Here is a 21,583-nt window from a genome sequence, read left to right as displayed (position 1 = left end):
AGAAACTCTGTGTGTGTTATTTAAAAGCCAGACTTCACGGGGCAAGATTCCACAAAAACTAGCAGAAAACAATTACTATGCCATTGAGACATACACAACTCAAGGTTACAAAGTAAGTTCATTGCCAGGAAGAAAACTCAACATTCTTTAAAGGAAGACATCATAACTCAGATCCCTTAAAATATATTATCAACTGTGTCTAGCACACAATAAAAGTTTATTAAACATGTGAAGAAACAGAAAAATGTGACCCATGACCAAGAAGAAACCCATCAATAGAAATAGGCACTGAGATGACCTAGATGTTGGAGACAGTCGTTAAGGCTTGTAAAGCAGCTATAAATAAATTCAAAGACTTAAATGAAATATGGTCTTACTGAGAAAATAGTAAATCTCAAGAGAAAATAGAAGGTATAAAAAGAACTAAATGGAAACTCTGTAACTGAAAATATAGTATCTGAAATGGAAAATTCACTGGATGAGCTGGAGAATAGAAAGGGAAGAAAATTAGTCACTGACCATTAAAAAAAAGGGCAATCACAATGATCCCATAAGAAGATCCCATATTTTTAAAATTGAGGAAATTAAGAAAGTCTCAGTGACCTAAGTGATAGTCTTGAGACACATGTGTGATTGCACACCAGAAAGGTAGGAGGGATTGAGACTGAGGCAGAAAAGTTGTTACTGTTTTAAAATAATGGTGTTGGGGCGGTGGCTTAGTTGGTTAAGTCTCTGACTCTTGATTTCGGCTTAGTTCATGATCTCATGGTTTGTGAGACTGAACCCCACGTTGGGCTCCACACTGACAGCACAGAGCCTCCTTGGCATTCTATCTCCCTCTCCCTCTGCCCCTCCCCCCCAAATAAATAAATAAACTTTAAAAAAACAATGGAGTCAACAATTTATGTTGGGAAAACTGGATATCCCAAAAGGAAAAGCAAGAAAGGGGACCACTTTTGTGTACCATACATAAAAATAAACTCAAAATGGACCAAACACCTAAATGTAGACCTAAAACCATAAAAATCTTAGAAGAGAGCACAAGCAGTGACTTCTCTGACATTGACTGTAGCAACCTTTTTCTAGATAGGTCCCCTGAAGGAAGGAAAACAAAAGCAAAAATAAACTACTGGGACATCAAAATAGAAAGCTTCTGCACAGCAAAAGAAACAATCAACAAAACAAAAAGACAGCCTACTGAATGGGAGAAGATATTTGCAAATGACATATCCAATAAAGGGTTAGTATTCAAAATATATAGATAACTTACAAAACTCAATACTCAAAACAAATAATCCAATAAAAAAATGGGCAGAAGATATGAACAAACATTTCTCCAAAGAAGACATCCAGATAGTCAACAGACACATGAAGAGATTCTCAACATCACTTATAGTCTGGGAAATACAAATCAAAACTACCATGCCATGTCACCTATACCTGTCAGAATGGCTAAAATCAACAACACAAGAATCAACAGGTGTTGGCCAGAATGTGGAGAAAAAGGAACCCTCATGCACTGTTGGTGGGAATGCAGACTGGTGCAGCCATTGTGGAAAACGGTATGAAGGTTCCTCAAAAAATTAAAAATGGAACTATCCTATGATGCAGTGATTGAACTACTGGGTATTTATCTAACAAATACAGAACACTAATTCAAAGGGATACAATCAACCTTATGTTTATAGGGGCATTATTTACAAAAGCCAGGTTATGGAAGCAGCTGAAGTGTCCATTGTTAGATGAATGTTTAAAGAAGATGATAGATCGATCGATCGATTGATAGATAGATCAACTTTAACAAATATTGCCCAAGACTTTTGCAAAGTGGGCACATCAGTTTACATTCCCACTAACAGAGTTTCAGTTTCTCCATGTCTTTACAAGCTCTTGGTATTTTGCTTTTCCATTTTCACTATTCTGGTTGGCATGTAAGTGGCATGGCATTGTAGTTATAATCCTCATATACTGGATGCTTTAGTGAAATGTATTACTTCTCATATGCTTATTCATAACTTGACACTCTCTTTCATGAATTACCTGTTCAAAGTTTTGCTCATGAATGGGGCTAGAGAGTATAATGCTAAACAAAATAAGTCTGTCAGAAAAAGACATATACCATATGATTTCATTAACATGTGAAATTTAGGAAACAATACAAATGAGCAAAGAAAAAAAAAGAGAGAAATATCAAGAAACAGACTCTTAACTACAAAGAACAAACTGACAGTTACCAAAGGGGAGGTGGGTGGGAGATGGGGGAAATAAGTGATGGGGATTAAGGAGGGCACTTGTTGTGATGAGCACAGGGTGATGTAAGTAGTTGCTGAATCACTATATTGTATGCCTGAAATGAATATCACTTTTTATTAACTAACTGAAATTAAAATAAAATTCTTTAAATGGCATAACATTTCCCAAATGTAATGAAAAGTAGATCTAAGAAACTCAAGAAACCTTATACAGGATAAATACAGAGAAACCACAACTAAGCACATGTTGCTCAAGCTCCTGAAATGAAAAACAGAAAATGAAAAACAGCTAGAGAAAAGTGACACATTACATGGAAAAAAATAATGACATCAACATTAGCCAATTTCTTATTCTAAAAAAAAGTCAGGAGATAATAAGGTAATAGATTTTCAGTGCTGAAAGAAAATGCTTTCAGATCAAAATTTTATACCCAGCAAAACGCATCTTTTAAAAATTAGGAAGAAATAAAGGCAATTTCAGATAAGGCAGAGTTGATACAGTGTGTCAGTAACAGCCTGCTTTATAATAAATACTAAACGAAATTCTTCAGACTGAATGGACTTGATCCACGTAGAAACCATATGAAGATCCATATGAAGAAATGAAGCGCACCAAAAATGTTGAATATGAGCATAAATATAAAAGATTCGATTTTTTTCCTCCTCTTAATTTTCTCAGAAATTAAAAGAGGGAGAAAGGAAGGAACAGAGAGGACTTTGAAGTGAAAAACCATACCCAACCAGGGAAACTACTGTCAAATCTCAGCTCTGCCCACTTATACACCATGTGATCATGGATAAGTTGTTTAACGTCTCTGCACCATTTCCTTCATCCGTTACTGGGTTAACTCTTACCTTTGGATCATTGCTAAGAAATTAGGGAGAATCTCCACAGGAGTGTCTAGCACTGTGTCCAGGGCACAGTGGACACTCAGTGAGAGGAAATGTTTTCAAGGTCAATGTTAGGCATTACACAAGAAGACTCAAACAATGAAGTTCAGTATATTGATCAAGTTACTCAATCTATGATAATCTACTATATATTCTCAAAACCAAGACCACAATGCTCCTATACTAGGAGATTGTTGCAAGAATGAAGTGTAATAACACATTTAAGACATTTACCAAAATGACTGATCTGCAAAGTGACCAGTAAATATTTGGTATAAAAAATAGAAGTTCAGAACTGTCCTGCCTTAAAAGGGTATCTCAAGTTTTAATAGCCTCTCTCTTTCATTTATATCTTTCTTCTTAAAGTAAAAATCACCGATCTGCATTGTATTCACGTTGGTTTGCTGAACTTGGGTTTATCTTCAAAGACATTACATTTCAGAACCACCAGTTATTGCAGAGTCCAGTGCTACACACATCGTTTTAAAATCTCCAGAAAATGTGTGCCTCAGATGTAAATGGATTTTAAAGTTTGCATGAACTTTTGCCAATGACGAAAGCCGCAAATTCTAGGCTATTTCCCAAACTTGTCTTCTACTTACTACCATCACATATATTGCCATTATTTTTCTACATTTAAGTAGAAATTAATTTTGAAATTAATTTAATAATTTCAAAAGGCAATTTGGGCTACTACTAAATATGGAATACTCGTACCACTGATCATAAGTAGAAGCTACACATTAAAAACAGAATGAAATCAGAACAATGTTGTTATAGTCTATTTACAAACTATGGCTTTCCAGGGGCTCTGAACCTGAGCTTTATGTTGTCTGTTGAAAGATAAACAGCTCAGGAGAAAAATTGATTAGGAAATGTTACAGAGGAAATGTTACCAAATCCTGAGACTTCTTGTTGAAATCACAAGCAATGAAACAATTTAAAAGAGTAACTTTCTGCGGTGCCTGGGTGGATCAGTCAGTTAAGTCTTGAACGTGGGCTCAGGTCATGATCTCAGAGCCTTGCACCAGGCTCTGTGCTGACAGCTAGCTCAGAGCCTGGAGCCTGCTTCAGATTCTGTGTCTCCCTCTCTCTCTCTGTCCCTCCCTTGCTTGTGCTATGTCTCTCTCTCAAAAAGCTAAATAAACATTAAAAGAAATTGTTTTAAATAAAAGAGTAATGTTCAAGGTGCAATTCTGTTTCATTACAGATCTCTCTAGCTTTTATTCTTGCATATATATATATATATATATGATATATAATAGCACCTAACTTCATAAGTTGGCAGTAAATAATAGGCAAACAATATATGTAAGCCTTTTAGCACAGTGCCTGACATATGCATGACACTCAAGAAATATTAGTTATAACTTAAAATGTTACATAATACACCCCTTACCCACATTCTTCTTATCCATGGGAAAATCACAGATGGGTTTTGTGTGAGCCATCTTATCCATTTGAATATTGAAATGATGGGTGTGGAGACTTTTTGGAAGAGGAAATCACCATGGTCTAGAATTTCAGCGTGTTAATAGGCTTTTTTTTAATTTTAAAACTTCTGAACTAAAAATAGAAGGATATGTGTTACTAAAAGACATTAAGACTAGCATTTCCAGCCACATGGGTTTCTGCATCTGTTACCCTACGCTATTACTCTATCTGGGAAGAGATGCTGTCTTCTTTTTCAGCCTCTCTCTCATCCTCTCTCTCCCTCTCTCTCTCTCTCTCTCTCTCTCTCTCTCTCTCTCTCACACACACACACACACACACACACACACACACACACGCACAGCCAACCAGCAAAATGAGCACTTTCACACTTAATTAGTATCTAGATATTGTGGAAGTCTTCCTGAGAACGGAAGCCCCAGGTCTATCTCATTTTCAAAGTACCTCATCAAAGGGAAAATGTGACATTGTGACACTGGTTATTTCTCTAGTTTAATAACAAAGGCTTTCATTCTATTGAAAATAATTTCAGTAGCAAATTAAAGAAAACTTTTAGTCAATTTGAATCTAGGGAAACTTCAAATAATAGGACCATAAACTTCTAGAAATAATGATGTATTTACTCCTAGTAGAAGCATGTAAACTTACTACATTTAAATACTATATCTTTTTCTTCCACTGACATGAGCTGTTAATTAATTGCACTTTTTGCTATCAAAAACAATAAAGAACAAACAACATAAAAAGAGAATGCTGTCAGATCATCATCATACATCAGGCGTAATGGTTTTTTTTTTTTTACTTTCACCAGATCTTTTCAATCCATCAGATATGTGAATATTTATGGAGTGTTTATAGAAGAAATATGTTAGAATTAATAAATAATAGAGCTAATGTCTTTTTAAAAAGTAAATCAAGAATCCCATCATAAAGTTGCTTATAATTTACTAGAGTAATATAAAACCAGAAAAGCAGTAAGCAGACAGGATTATATCCCATTTCTCAGAATATCTAACATAACCTGTTTTTGTTGTCTTTTTGAAGAAAATAAAATGTTTTGACAACTCCAACTTGTAGAACTTCTTTTCATCAACCTTTTTGATTATATATAAGTGATTATATATACATAGGAATTCATGCTAAGAGATTTTTCACCCCCTGATTTGAGCCTGAGACATTATATTTGCTAATACATTATTCAGGGTTATAGATTCTATATTCCAACTGAGTCTTATTTTCCTATTTTGTGCTATTTTATCAGTTTTTGGTATTAAGATTATGCAAACTTTTTGATTAGGCAAACTCCCACTTCTATAACTAACACATTGATTAAATATTCCCTGACTATCTTAGTGATATAAATACTTGTATTGCTCAAAATTTTCTGGAAGAGAGAGGGAAAATATAAAGCCTTAAAGAATTCTTTTCAGCATCGAATGATAAAAGAAGTAAAAATGTTAAAAGTTGTTAATGAAAAACTTTTTTTTTTCTGTAGGAGAGCAGTGATTTAAAAAAAAAAAAAAAAAGTATTTCACCACATACCAGGCCCTGAACTCTGGTTAATTTTTTACTTTACTCTTCTTTAATTCAATTATAATTTCTCTTTGTTGAGATTCCTGAGGTCTTGTTTTGTTGATAACCACATTTCTAGGAATAAAACTTTCTGTTCAAAATCCAACATTTTCTTATTTCTAGTTTTAAAAAATTCTTTTTAAATGTTTGTTTATTTTTGAGAGAGAGGTTGTGAGCAGGGAAGGGGCAGAGAGAGGGAGACACAAAATCTGAAGCAGGCTTCAGGCTCCAAGCTGTCAGCACAGAGCCCAACACAGGGCTCCAACCCAGGAATCGCGTATCATGACCTGAGCTGAAGTGGAAGGCTTAGCGGAATGAGCCACCCAGGTGTCCCCAAAATGGAACATGTTCTTTTTTCTTTTTTTTATGTCTTTTATTTATTTTTGAGAAACAGAGAGAGATAGCATGAGAGGGGAGGGTCAGAGAGAGAGAGAGACACACACACACAGAATCCAAAGACAGGCTCCAGGCTCTGAGCTTGCTGTCAGCACAGAACCTGATGCGGGGCTCGAACCCACAAACTGTGAGATCATGATCTGAACCGAAGTCAGATGCTTAACTGACTGAGCCACCGAAGCCCCAAAATGCAACATTTTCAAATCTGTCTCAATAACCGAATTGGACGAATTAGAGAGCTGATGTCGATTGACTGCACTGAAAAAAAAAATCACAATTTGATCCAAAATATTTGCTTAGTAAACACATGCTACCTATGAGTTTCTGTGAAAGAAATTGTAATTTCAATACCAGTCAGTGCTTATAATGCTTTCATTTTTATTTTTGTTTGGGATTTTAGCCTTTCACAAGCAACTTGCCAAATGACTTTACAAATGTGTTGGCTAATTTTTATTGACTTGCACCAAATATATGCTTTGCTGGGTTTTATTGTTTCAAATTTTTATTAGTATTAAATATTTGAAATGAATTTCTTATAGACAATATCTACCAGACAGTGTTTTTTTAATCTACTCTTCGAAGTTCTGATTTTTAATTGGTGTATTGAGATCATCTATATTTAAGGCAATTATTTTCTTTAAATGTTTATTTATTTTTGAAAGAGACAGACAGAATGTGAGCGGGGGAGGGGGCAGAGAGAGAGGGTGACACAGAATCAGAAACAGGCTCCCGGCTCTGAGCTGTCCACACAGAGCCCTACACAGGGCTCAAACTTATGAACCATAAGATCATGACCTGGGTTGAAGTCAGATGCTTAACCAACTGAGCCACCCAGGTGCCCTATTTAGGGCAATTATGGATATGTCAGGACTTAGGAAAGTTCCAAATATGTTCATGAATGTCATTCGAAGTTATTACTGTGAGATGAAGGTTAGGAGAAATGACCTTCTGACCAATTAGATAACAATTTCAGGTTGAGTGAATCACATTTCACATCCCACCAATAGAATAGCCTTCACCCAGCCTTTGGCTTATATTGTGAGATACTCTAAGAAAATGCTAAACAACCCCATTATTTCATTTGTTAAAGAGAGATACTTTTTTTAGTATGTCATCCACTACATTCGGTGTCCTCTCCAAAAACAACAAATCAAAATTTTATTTTAGCCCTCATAACAAAGTTTTATTTCTCCTGAGGAATAAGATTTGATTTTTCTATGAACATATTGATTTTTGGAAGAGTAATATTTCACTTTTTGCTTTGGCTTCCAGGAAGTTCAGCACCAATTCTTTTCACCTTAAAATTATAGCCTTATAATTAATTTACCACCCCTGTCCTTTATGTTATTTTGGTTCTACACTTAACTTCATATGTTATAAACATCATAAGATAGGGTTATGTTGCTTTAAGCCATCAATAATCTTTTACATATAATCACATATGTATCTTTTCAAGAGGTCTTTGTCCCTTCCTGCAGTGTTTTCCTTTCAACTGGAATATTTCCTTTAGCCTGAGGAACTTGTTTATTGCTTCTGAACATTTCTAGGTTTTGATGCTTTGAATACTTATGATCGTTCTAGGATATATCTTTCTTATTTCTTGAATATGTACCTGAGAGTAGAATTGTTAGGTCTTTTGGTAAGTGTGTATTTAACTATATAAGAAGTTACCAAAGTGTTTTCCATAGTTACATCATTTTACACTCCCACCAGCAATGTTTGAGAGGTTTGGCATGTGTCTGTTTCTATTGGCTGTTTCTTCCCTTGATCATGAATTGCATTTTCCTCCTCCTTCTCATGTGTCACATTTTTATTGCATGATAGACACTCATATAAAAAAATTAGAGACTATAAATTGATCTTAACTTTCCAGTGTCAAAGAAATTGGTTGAAGGGCCCCTCACTTTGATTCAACCAGGAATTATGATGAGTAGTTGCTGGGTTATAACTAAGTTAGTTTTAGTCTACCTCTGATCTCAATGATCTTGGGCATAGGAAACTGTTGAGGTCACTGTTGACCCCTTTCTTCAGCAAACTTATTACTTCTAAGCACAGAGCCTGTGGGTGATTTCACTTTTCTTCCCCAGACCCGTCCTTGGGTTCTCTCGCTGTGCCAGTTACTCAGCAAAAGTCCTGTGAAGGAAAACTGATGGATGGAGCAAACCAATTCCTAGATCCAGCTTACTTTTGAAAACTATACTATGTTAATATGGCTTATTCATTTTTATTTCACCCAGTTTTTATCTTCTAGTCTATATTTCAAGGCCCTGATTTATTTTCTATTTTATTTCTTTTATTCTTTCAAGTTGTTTCAAATGGCTTCCAATCAAGAGAGTCAAGGCCCAAATATATAAATATGTAAAGCGAATTTAAGTTTACTGTCTTTTTAATTGTATCATATAACCATTTTTTAAAATGTGCTCTTTCAGGTCTTCAATCTGCTCTAAATAAGTCAAAATAGAAAATCTTTTTTTTTCAATCAAACTTGGTTTTACAAGATCCTCACTGTAGTCTCAAGGGTGCTACAAGAACCCACATACAATTTACTAGTAGAATCTACGATGGATGGGCAATTGTTGGCTACTGAATTGAATTCATTTTTCTATCCAGTATCTTTAATGAGAAAAATGAAGGAAATAAAATGGGACATTTAAAAACTAATAGAAATCTTGAATATAATAACTACTGACAAAAGCAATTAAAGAACACTTTAAAAATTTTTAATAGAAATAAATGAGACTGTTCAAATGACACATACCAAAAGGGAAGGAGGAAATTTGTTAAATTTAACTATTGCCTTACTCCTAATTATTTCCCCTGAATCAATGAAAAAATTCTACAACTTTTTAAAAAGTATTACAAATAATGACCCCCGAGTTTATCAGCATATATATGTTCCTTTTTAAAATTAATTAATTTATTTTGAGAAAGAGAGAGTGGGGAAGGGGCAGAGAAAGAGAGAGAGAGAGAGAAGGAGAGAGAAAATCCCAAGCAGGCTCAGCACTGTCAGCACAGAGCCCAATGCAGGGCTTGAACCCACAGACTATGAGATCATGACCTGAGCCAAAGTCAGACACTTAACCAACTGAGCCACCCAGGGGTCCTGCTTCTTGTGTGTTCCTACTTAAACATCCTTTTACCGTAAGACAGCTCCATATTGCATCAGGATCATAAGACCATGTTTTGTTATATGGGAAAATGGGAAAAGTCAGATTTGAAAGTTCTTTTCAACTGATTAAGGAGGTTTTTTTCTTTAATGTTTATTTCTTTGTTTTAAGAGGGAGAGAGAGAGCACATGTGCATGCATCCAAACGGGGAGGGGAGGGGCAAAGGAAGAGGGAGAAAGAGAATCCCAAGCAGGCTCCACGCTGACAGCTCAATCTCAAGAATCATGATATCATGACCTGAGTGGAAACCAAGAGTCAGATGCTTAACTGACTGAGCCACCCAGGCACGCCTAGCAGGTTTTTAAAAATGAGAATGAATCTTAATTGAAAGTGCGCATCTCTTGGAAACCTCTTTCCAACCACCATTTTATGCTTCTATACAGCATACAGAAGCAAAAACTAAGTGGAGACCTATATAGCCTAATTTTCAATGATCACATACTAAGAGGGAAATAATTACTCAAAAATGCAGGCAGAATCATTTAAGGGCAAAGAGGGTTTGCCATGTATTTCGAGCCATATGCAACTGTTTCCTATACTGGCCATTTAACGATTTCCCCAGATTTTCATTGCAGAGTAGAGACAATGGGATGGTATAATGGTAAGTTATCTTGAAAAACATCTTCATGAGGGACTTCATGTTCAATGACCTTTTTATCTGCTTGGGGTTCAAACACAGTAACAGTCATCTCTTCCCTTTGCCAACAATTGCATAATCAATCATCTGCCTATATGAGTAGGGAGTTTAGTATCTTCTTCTAAAGGCTTCTTTTGAGTTGTCCATGAAAACCAGGACCAGTACTTCTTTCAAAGTACTGAAGAGTCACATAAGCCTCTCAGGGCTGTCATCAATACCCTTGCACGTGGAAACAGTGCCACTATTGAACACCAGTCCCGCACAATCACAAAACTAGCTTGCAGCCAGATTGTGCAAGATACATATGTGACCAAAACACTAAGACCTAGGTAATGTTGACTCGCAGTGAGTCCATACTGGCTTATAGATCTCATGTTGGATTACCTTCGTCTAGCAGGCAGGTTCCATTAATGTTGCATGTTAAAGAGGGTTGTGCCTATAGGTTATCTAGAGTGTGACATTTCCCCCAGGAAGCTCAATGGCCCCTATGCCAAACACCTGCCTCTTTCCTCACTATGAGTTATTTGGGATAGGCAGTTTCTGGCAAGTCAAAAGAAACCCTGCAGTATTGGGTCTAGGTTGTGTCTATTTACCTTATGCTTTATACATCACGTCTTCAAGAAGAGGCTTAGCATCTGTCCAGACAGGGTAGTGATTGAAAGATACCATCACACTAGAGATGGTTACCCTTAGGGAGAAAAATGAGAAGAAATTTGCCTTCAGTGTTCCCATTCCTCCCAGTGCTATATACCCATCCCAACAAGGCTTTGTTCTAGAGGGTTCTGTCTTGGCCCTTCCCTACTCAGGCTATATATTCCTGCTCATCTGCATTTGGTCTCCTGCAGTCTGATACTGTTTAGTGTGTGTGTCCAGATAACTCCCAAATTTGACTCTCCAGCCAAGATCACTCTCCTCAGATATGCACATCTAAACCTTCTGGATACTTCCATGTAGATTTCTGATAGACATCTAAAACTCACCACAAATGAAGACCTCCTCTCCTCCTTATCAATCCATGCATCAAGCTTTAACCCCTGTGGGAACACAGATGTGGTGGGGAGCCATTGGTGCTAACTGACCCTCACTCCACATTAATTCGATTTCCTAAATGTCTCTCAGGCCACCTTCTCATGGTCAGCTCTCTGCCATTACACTTCCCTAGGTCACCGTTACCCCTCTTAGTCCGTTCACCAAATCACCTGCTCTGCTCTCTTTAAGTCATCTTCCTTCCACCTTGTAGCTAAGATACCTGCAACTTCTTCTGAATTCCCTAAGGTCAAAAATTTTGTCTTCTACAAAGTACATTTTTACTGCGCCGTCGCTGCTCCCTCTTTCCCTTCCCAGTCATCCCCTCCTCTCTCCTTCCCTTCCCCCTCACTCCTTCCCTTCCCACCTTCATCCTTGTCCCTCTGCCAAATGATCTTTCCAGCCAAATTAGAATCCTCTCGCGTTTGCCTCCAGACCTTTGCAGAGGTTGCACCCTTTGTCAAAGCAATACTTCCCAACTCTTTTGCCTAACAAACTCGTACTCCGCACTCAAAGGTTGTCTTCAATGCCTCCGGTCACAGAAGCTTTTTTTTCTTGCCCTCTTAAATCAGGCTAGGTGCTCCTCCTAGAGGTAGATACTCCCCTGATCAAGAAGTTTGTTATCTTTTATTAAATCAACATATTTATTAGGGACTTATTAGAGATACAAAGCTTGTTGTAGAGATTTTTTTCATTGTAGAGATTTTTAAAACAATAATAATAAAACAATAATAAAATTTGATTTTGTCTCCAATGTCGCCATGCAATTCCTTCATCCTTGTGACAGTCGGCGGTAAGTACTCCTGTCTGGAAATCTCTCTCTCTTTCTCTCTTTCTCTCTTTTGTTAATAGCTTTTTTGAGATATAATTCACATACTCACGTACCATACAATTTACCCACTTACAGTGTACAATTCAATGTTTTTTTAGTATATTCATGAAGCTATACCACTATTATTACAATAAATTTTAGAATATTTTCATTATCCCCCAAAGAAACCCTGTGCTCTTTAGCCGTGGCCCTCGCAGTCTCCCCAACCCAGGCAACTTCTAATCTGCTTTCTGTCCCTAGAGATTTGCCAATTCTGGACATTTCATATACGTGGAAACACAAAATATATGGCCTTTTGTGTCTGGCTTCCTTTTTCTTAGCAAAGTGATTCAAGGTTTATCCATCTTGTTCCATGAATGAGCACTTCATTCTTTCTGTTAATATAAAAACTCTGTTAATATAAAAATCTTATATACTGAAGGTCTACGTGATGATGATTTGATATGAAGATTTGATACATGGTGACGCGGTTACCACAGTCCAGCTAATTAACATATCATCTCGTGACAGAGGTAGCACTTTCTTGGGTGATGAAAACACCTGAAATCTACTCTCTTAGCAGATTTCCAGTTTTCAATACAGTATTATTAACTATGGACATAGAGGGTATAATTAGATAATAGCCATTTTAAAAGGTATGAAGTGGTATCTCGTGATTCGCGTTTCCCTGATGATCAGTGATGTTAAGCATCTTTTCATACACATGCGAGCCATTTGTTATTTCTTCTTTTGGGAAATGTCTGTTCAGGTCCTTTACCTATTTTTAATTGGGTCATTTGTTTTCTCAATATTGATTTGTTTGAGTTCCTTATATATTTTGGATATTAATTCCTCATCAGCTATATGGCTTACAACTATTTTCTCGCACTCCTTAGGCTGTCTCTGCCCTCTATGGGTCGCTGCTTACGCCATGCAGGAGCTCTTTAGTTTGATACAATCCCATTTCTCTATATTTGCTTTTGTTGCCTGTGCTTTTGGGGTCATATCCAAAAAAATCATTGCCCAGACCAATGTCAGGGAGATTTTCCCTTTTGCGTTCTTCTAGTAGCTTTACAGTTTCAGGTCTTACGTTTAAGTCTTTAATATATTTTTGAGATGATGTTTATATGGGGAGTGAGATAACCATCCAATTTCATTCTTTTGCATGTGGATAATCTGTTTTCCCAACGCCATTTATTGAAGGCATTCTCCTTCCTCCATTGTGTATTCTTTGCTAAAGAATTTATTTATTTGCTAAAAAATGGATTTCTTTCTGGGATCTCTTTCTGTTCCATTGATCTATGTGTCTATTTTTATGCCAGTACTTTGCTCTTTTGATTACTATAGTTTTGAGGTACATTTAAAAATCAAGTTAGTGTGATGCCTCTAGTTTTGTTCTTTTGGCTCAAGATTGCTTTGGCTATTTGGCATCTTTCATAATTCCACGTGACACTTAAGACTGTTTTTCCTATGTCTGTGAAAAATGCCTTCGTATTTTTTATAGGGATTGCACTGAATGTCTAGATGGCTCTGGGTAGTATAGACACTTTAACAACACCAATTCCTCCAGTCCACAAACACAGGATATTGTTCTGTTTATTTGTATCTTCTCCGACTTTGTCCATCCATGTTTCATAATAAAAAAAATCTTCTCTTAGTCAAAATTCTAAATACTTGTTGCATTCTCCATTGAGATTTAACAATATATATGTAAGCTTCAAATTAGCATATTTTTATTACTGATGCCTTCATAAATATTGCATTCTAAACATGAGGTTATTCAGACAACTCCTGGTTATATATATAGCAGACCCCCACTGCATCAGAACTCAGCTGTGGGGTAAGTCTCAAGAGAATAATTCTATGAAGTTCCAGAACTGCTCAAGCTTGCTTCCAAGATAGCATGTGTCCCTAACCCCTAGAGTGTGACACATTCGTATATTTATATGGTAGATTCAAACTCAACAATGATATAATGAGGAATATAAAAATGAGGAATTTGAGTTATCTTTTCTGTTGTTCCTTATGACAAACAGAAGTTTTTCTTTGTCTGTAACCTAGTGAAACTGCACAAGCAAGCAAGGTGTAATTTTTGTGTGTGGTAAAAGCAAAATTTAATTCATACATGGAATGTTTTATAGAATTGGAATAGTATCTTTGAGGTTGAAATGTATTTCTTTTTTTAAGTTTATTTACTTTGAGAAGGAGAGAGAGTGCATGTGAGTGGGGGAGGGAGCAGAGAAAGAGAAGAGAGAGAGAGAATCTCAAGCAGTCTCTGCATTGTCAGTGCAGAGCCTGACGCAGGGCTCATACCCACAAACCATGAGATCATGACCTGAGCTGAAATCAAGAGTCAGAGGTTTAACTGACTGAGCCACCCAGGTGCCCCCACACTTTGTGTTTAAAGTTTATTTATTTATTTTGAGAGAGTGAGAGCAGAAATTTATTTTTTAATAAATTTAAATAAAATTTATTTTTTAATAAATTTCTTTCTCATTTTTTTAAAAAAAGATCTTGTTTTGAAGCAATTCTCCACATCAACATGGGGCTCAAATTCACAACTCCGAGATCTACAACTGAGCCAGCCCAGTGCCCCCAAATTTATTCTTTGAAAATCATTTATTATTAGTTTTAAATTTTTTAAATGTTTTTTATTTATTTTTGAGAGACAGAGGAGAGACAGTGAGAGCAGGGGAGGGTCAGAGAGAGGGGGAGATACAGAATCTGAGGTAGGCTCCAGGCTCTGAGCTGTCAGCACAGAGCCCAACTTGGGGCTTGAACCCAAGAACCATGAAATCATGACCTGAGCCGAAGCCAGATGCTTAACCTACTGAGCCACCCAGGCACCCCTATTATTTGTTTTAAGGCTAAAGGACAAAAAAAAAATAATGGTTGTAGCAACTTCATTAATTATTACATAATGATGACTGGGAATAATTTCGCTGTATAGAAAAGAGGGATATTCAAATATGATGTGCTTCATATTTTTCAAGACAGTAGGTATGCCAGTAAATATAAGACCTATGCTTCCAAGAAACTGGATGCTGTCAAACGGCTAGTTGTGTACCTGACACTAAGTGCTTTGGAGTCAGTACATCATTATTTCACATCATAACTCCACAAAGTAAAAACTGTATTATTGCTGTCATTCCCATTTGTCGATAAAGCAACTGAGTCACGAAGATGCTGGAGAAAAGGAGAAGATGGAATGAGAACCCGTGGGGCCTCCCTCCAGACACTGAACTGTGAACCACAATGCTACACGGCTTCTGTTTCTCACCTGGGAAATAATTGTCACCAGCCACCTTTTATTGGGCTCCTGTTAGGTGCCAGGGGCTTTACATACATTATCTCATTTAATCCTTTAGCAACGCTATGGCACAGTTATCATGATTTTCCTATTAGAGACTTAGGAAGCTGAGGTTCAGAGAAGTGCAGTAACTTACCTAAGATCTGAAAGGTGCACGTGGTGGAAAGGGCGTTCTGATGCTGCCCTGCCGGGTTCCAGACCCCTTCTTCTTCCCATTGCTCCTTTCATGGGCAGTAGCAGAAAAAAAGCACCATGAGTTTCTGAGGTGCTAGAAAGGGCTTCCATATCAGCAACCGTAATCTCCATGGGACGGGCAGTGTTTGCCTATTAAGTGTGACCCTCTTGTTCCTCCTTTCATAGTCATAAAAGAAGGGAAAAGGATACTTGCCTTGGAGTAAAAATGCCTTAGGGGATCAGGGCTTTGATACTCACAGGCAATGTAAGAAAGGAGCCAGGATCAGAGAGGCCCAGGAGTTAGTGCAACAGAGGTAAACTGAGGCATACCGATTAAGTTACAAAGTGCAACAGCCAGAGAGAAGAGTAGCATTTTCTATTTTTTACTTCATTTTCAATGTTTGTTTATTTTTTCAGTGACAGAGCATGAGTAGGGGAGGAGCAGACAAAGAGAGAGACACAGAATCCAAAGCAGGCTCCAGGCTCTGAGCTGTCAGCCCAGAATCTGACATGGGGATCAAACCACGAACTGTGAGATCCTGACCTGAGCCAGTCAGACGCCCAGCCAACTGAGCCACCCAGGCGCACCAAGAGTAGCATTTTCTTGATTCATCAGAGGAAAAGCTCCTTCCCAGCAGGATAATGCAATGCCCAGCCTTGCAACACAAAGGAGCAGCGCCAAAAGAGAGGAAGGCAAACTGCTGCTCTGTGGTTTTGGCATGGCTGGCGGGAGGCACCACAAACAGGTTCCTATTGGCTTTAGTCTTGGGCACAGCTTCCTACGGTGACTGCAGGAATGGCCTCCCGAGGGGCACCTTGTTGCTCAGTCAGTTAAGCGTCGGACTTCAACTCAGATCATGATTTCACAGCTTGTGGGTCAAGCCCCATGTCAGGCTCTGTGCTAACAGCTCAGAGGCCGGAGCCTCTGATTCTGTGTCTCCCTGTCTCTCTGCCCCTCCCCTGCTCACACTCTGTCTCTATCTCTCAAAATAAACATTTTAAAAAATTAAAAGAAAAAAATAAAAAGAATGGCCTCTCCAAGTTCCTGGCTGCCACACCTCCAGCTCTGTAACCTCAGCAGAAAGGGGACTTCTCTCCTGGAAATGACAGCAAAGTTCCCAAACCTGAAATTTCCTCTCCCAGGTTTGGTCACATGGCCATCCTGAAACACTCAGAGAAAGGAACATGAAAATTCTCACATGTCAAGTCTGAATTACATGCTTACCCCCACTACTGTGTGGAGTCAGTCCACCTGAAAAAATACAAATTAAGTGGGGAAGGACATTCTACTGTTACCAGAAGAAAAGAGAATGAAAGCATTCAGACAAAAAAAAAAAAAAAAAAAAAAAGGTAACAACAAAAAAAGTGAAGCCAAAAAAAAACCAAAACCAAAACCAAAAACATATTCACCTTAATGGTCACCTTAACTGCCAAATGCAATGATTCTCCTGATCAGCCCTTCTCTGTCTTCTCCTTCCAGTTATGTGTTATCCTCTTGACCACCTTATACTTGACCTCTTACTCACAGCTTCATCTTGGGATCATACCAACCATTAGAAGACAAGGCAAGTGTCTGTCCAGTGGCCACCCTTGGGGCAGACACTCTTCCAGGCCACACCAATTTCATCTCTCCCAAGGGCTCAACCCTCCTCCTTCTGTAGTGTGTGATGGAAGTCATTCATGTGGTGACACATTTCCCATGAGCATCGGGACAGAGTTAGCCATTGCCGTAATGCTGTGCCTCTTCTCTTACAAAAGTACAGAGAAATCCCAGCCACAGAGAGCAACATGACTAAGTGGATAGCATTCACTCTTTTCTTGCTTACTTTTTCAAGACATTTAAAGATCTTCGTTCCTGCTTATTGGTCATTTTTGAAGACGTCTTCCAAAACAATTATGACAAATAGCGATGTCCAGAGACCAAGTCACATCCAGGTAACTCTGGTCATTTTGTCATCCCACCCACGGTCCTTTTTTTTTTTAAGTTTATTTAAGAAAGAGGGAGTGCATGTAAGTGAGAGGGGAAGGAGCGGAGAGGAAGAGAGAGAGAATCTCAAACAGGCTCCTCCCTGTCCATGCAGAACCTGACTCGGGGCTCAAACTCATGAATCATGAGGTCATGATCTGAGCCGAAATCAAGAGTGGGACACCTAACTGACCAAGCCACCCAAGCACCCCTCAACCACGGTCTTTATTTGTACCATTCATTTGATTTCATATTCTGTCTTGTGTTTTTTTGTTTGTGTGTTTGTCTTATGTAATGATTCCAAGAGTTGTAAATACAAATTCCTACAGTTTTGGCCGGAGGCGCTGTGATGAACTGTAGAATATATTTCTCAGTAAGAGGAAGTAGCCCTTAGTCAGGCCCAGCTGGTGGCTGCCACGAGGGAATGTGGGACCTATATTTCTAAGCCATCAGACATTGTCCAAGAGAAGTCTGTGCTCTCAATTTTCAAGTGAAACATCTCAATCTCTAAATTCGGGCAACAACATCAAAATTTAGATGTTACATTATGTGTTTGCTTATTAAGGTAAGATAGTATTTACCAATTTACATGCACCATCTTAGAACTTTGGCTCTCTCTGCCTTGCCCCTCACCAAGAGTGGACACTTCTGGAAAGGTAGAAGTTTTTTCTGCAAAACTTACAGCACCATTCGTGGGATCGAGCTCATGGCAAGCAGTCAATAAAAAAGAGAAATAAAGTAAGGCTCGCTGACAAATGCTACACACACACACAAACACTCTAACAGCAATTGCACAGAGCACTGTATCAATTTAGATTTGTCTTCAAGGACGTCGAATGAGCTCACCAAAAGTTTCAAAGTTTGTGATTCTAGAAAAGCTGCCTTTCCAAGCCTGATGAGTTGTTTATAAGGATTTTTTTAAGTTTATTTATTTATTTTGAGAGAGACCGAGACAGCGTGAGTGGGCGAGCGGCAGATAGAGAGAGAGAGAGAATCCCAAGCAAGCTCCTCACTGCCAGTGCAGAGAGGGACATGGGGCTCGAAGCCACAAAACTGTGAGATGATGACCTGAGCGGAAACTGAGCATTCGATGCTTAACCAAATGAGTCACCCAGCCACTCCTGATGAGTTCATTTAAATCAAGGTCCCCCTGCAATGCAGGGAGGATCTTGCTGTCCAGAGGATAGAGCAGGACTGTGACGCTGATTTAAAACCCTGCTCATGCACCCACCGAATTTTTCTCCCAGTCTTCTCTCATTTTCTACAGAGCCCCTAATCTGTACACAGTACATACCAGTGAGATTTACATATGATTTTAGCAAATCTCCAAAGCTATTCTGCTACTGAGTTTTATGTGTCAAAGGCACGTTTAAGGAGATAAGAGCCCTCAGCCAAGCACAGATAAGGAAGCCCAGCATGGCCTTGGTTTCTGAGGCTATATCTGGACAGGGCTAGGTGATGGTGTGTTTAGATGGCAAAGGTTTTAAATGTCCACTGATGAAGCATTATTTGAGAATCACTTCAATGGGAATGGTACACAAAATCAATATTTAATTGATTAATTTCCTTTATGCGTCAGTGGCTGGCAGGCTCAGAGATTGATATAAACTGAAGCCAAAAACCAAACTTACCCCAGCTGCCTGCTCCGTGTCCACCTCCAGTTTTAGGATTAAAGTCGGCACAGCTCATGAAAATGCGGTGGCCAGACAGCGGCATTAAGATGTTCAGCTGAGGGAGAGCCATCGACTCCCTCTTTCCCTGTTCCAATCCACCAATCCACTGCTCATTGACCGGCTCAAGAAGAGGGAAGGTCGGTGAGGGTCTTCTGCTCCTTGCCTGTTATCTAACAGTGCTCTCCAGACACACCCCCTGGGGAGAGGGGGCGGGGCTGGGGGAAATTCCAACAGCATCCGGTGGGAAAATGTTATTAAGAAGTCCGGGGAGGGGCGCCTGGGTGGCTCAAAGGTTAAACGTCTGGCTTTGGCTCAGGTCATGATCTGCCCACTCGGGTTCAAGCCCCACATCGGGCTTGGCCCTGGCAATGTGGAGCCTGCTTGGGATTCTCTCTCTATCCCTCTCTCTCTGCCCTTTCCCTGCTCGCTCTCTCTCTCTCTCTCTCTCTCTCTCTGTCTCTCAAAATAAATAAACTAAAAAAAAAAAAAAAGTCCATGGATGAGAGAGGAGAAGAGAAAGTCAGATGTCCCTTGGAGAGGGTGAAGGCATTAATTCTTAGGAAATGACAGTAGCAAGAGCATGATCATTTTTCCTGACTTTTTTTTTTTTTCCAGCATGGAGCCCAACACAGGGCTTGAACTCACAACTCTGAGATCAAAGCTTGAATTGAGATCAAGAGTTGGTTGCTTAACCAACCCAGCCACCCAGGTGCCCCATTGCGTACCCTTTTCTTACCGGTTGCTGATATTCTCCTCTGCACTTTGTTTGCTGTAGCATTTGATTATCAATACAACATGAGAAGTACTATTTTTTTAATGTTTATTTGTTTATTTTGAGAGGCCACGAGCAGGGGAGAAGCAGAGAGAGAAGGAGACAGAGAATCCCAGGCAGGCTCCGTGCTATCAGCACAGGGCCCGTTGAGGGCTCAAACTCATGAACCATGAGATAATGATTCGAGACAAAATCAAGAGTCAGATGCTTCACAGACTGAGCCACCCAGCTGCCCAAGAACCACTTTTTTTAATAGCTGAGAAGTCATCTCGGAGGAGATAGATGATGATGATAGAATTGCTGAGTTGGAAGAGCTCTGGATGTCATTAATTGTATCCTATTTTGCACGCATGGAAACTGAAGCCCAGAGAAAATAAACCATTTGCCCAAATCCAGTAGGTAAGGATCAACAGAGACCAGATCGGAACTCAGACTTTCAAACCTTGCCTTTTTTTCTTTAATTTTTTTTAAACATTTATTCATTTTTGAGAGATAGAATGTGAGTGGGGGAGGGGCAGAGAGTGAGGAAGACACAGAATCTGAAGCAGGTTCCAGGCTCTGAGCTGTCAGCACAGAGCCCGATGCGGGGCTCAAACCCATGGACTGTGAGATCATGACCTGAGCCGAAGCCGGACGCTCAACTGACTGAGCCCCCCAGGCGTCCCCAAATCTTGCTTTCTTTACTCTGGTGCCCACATGACTCAGGACCATGCTCTACAAGCTAGTCTTTTGGTCTTCTCAACAATCAAGGCTCAGTGGTAGCAGGGACAGACAGACAGGGTCTAAGAAAGGTTGGTCAGTAGGCCTTCAAAGTCTTGCTAATCTGTAGTGCATTATGAAGGAAAGAACAATGTAATCAATCCAATGTCTTAAATAGGAACCTTGAAGAACTCCCTGCTTGTTCAATTTCACCCCTCTAGTGCTGACAAAATTTTCCTAAGTATGGATACTCAACAGACCAAGATTAATGAATAGACCCAGATTACTTATAATTGACCTATTCATTGTTCCTATGCAGATGCTTCCACTAAGTATGTGAAAACAATTTGTTCTCTAAAATAGGTTATATATTCCCTACCCTCTATCTTGTTTACACTATTAATTTGCTTAGCAAACCCTTTTTTCCATATCTAGTACAAAGGTAAACTTCAGCTCAGCCAGAAGGTCTGAATTATTCATACATTCTAAATTAGCAGGGTCCAGATTAATGAGGTTTTACTTCACTTTTTATCCTCAACTACCTCCCCTTGGGGCATAGAGTCATTGCTATCCACTCTTTCCTTTCCTATTATCATAAGCTATATCCCCCAAGTGATACTCCTTTAAAGGGGCACCTGGTTATGGTCTCTCTAGAGGAGCTCCGAAGGCACAATGAGAGAAAGACACGCACAAGCTGCATATTTCCTATTGCCCCATCCTTGGTGCAAATCTTTGCAGTCAGTAGCTGTTGGAAGCGAACAGTTAGTTTAACTCCCCTTTCTCCC

The sequence above is a fragment of the Suricata suricatta genome, chromosome 16 (assembly GCF_006229205.1).
Source record: "Suricata suricatta isolate VVHF042 chromosome 16, meerkat_22Aug2017_6uvM2_HiC, whole genome shotgun sequence".
NCBI classification, from domain to species: Eukaryota; Metazoa; Chordata; class Mammalia; order Carnivora; family Herpestidae; genus Suricata; species Suricata suricatta.
Note: the sequence above shows the minus strand (reverse complement) of the source record.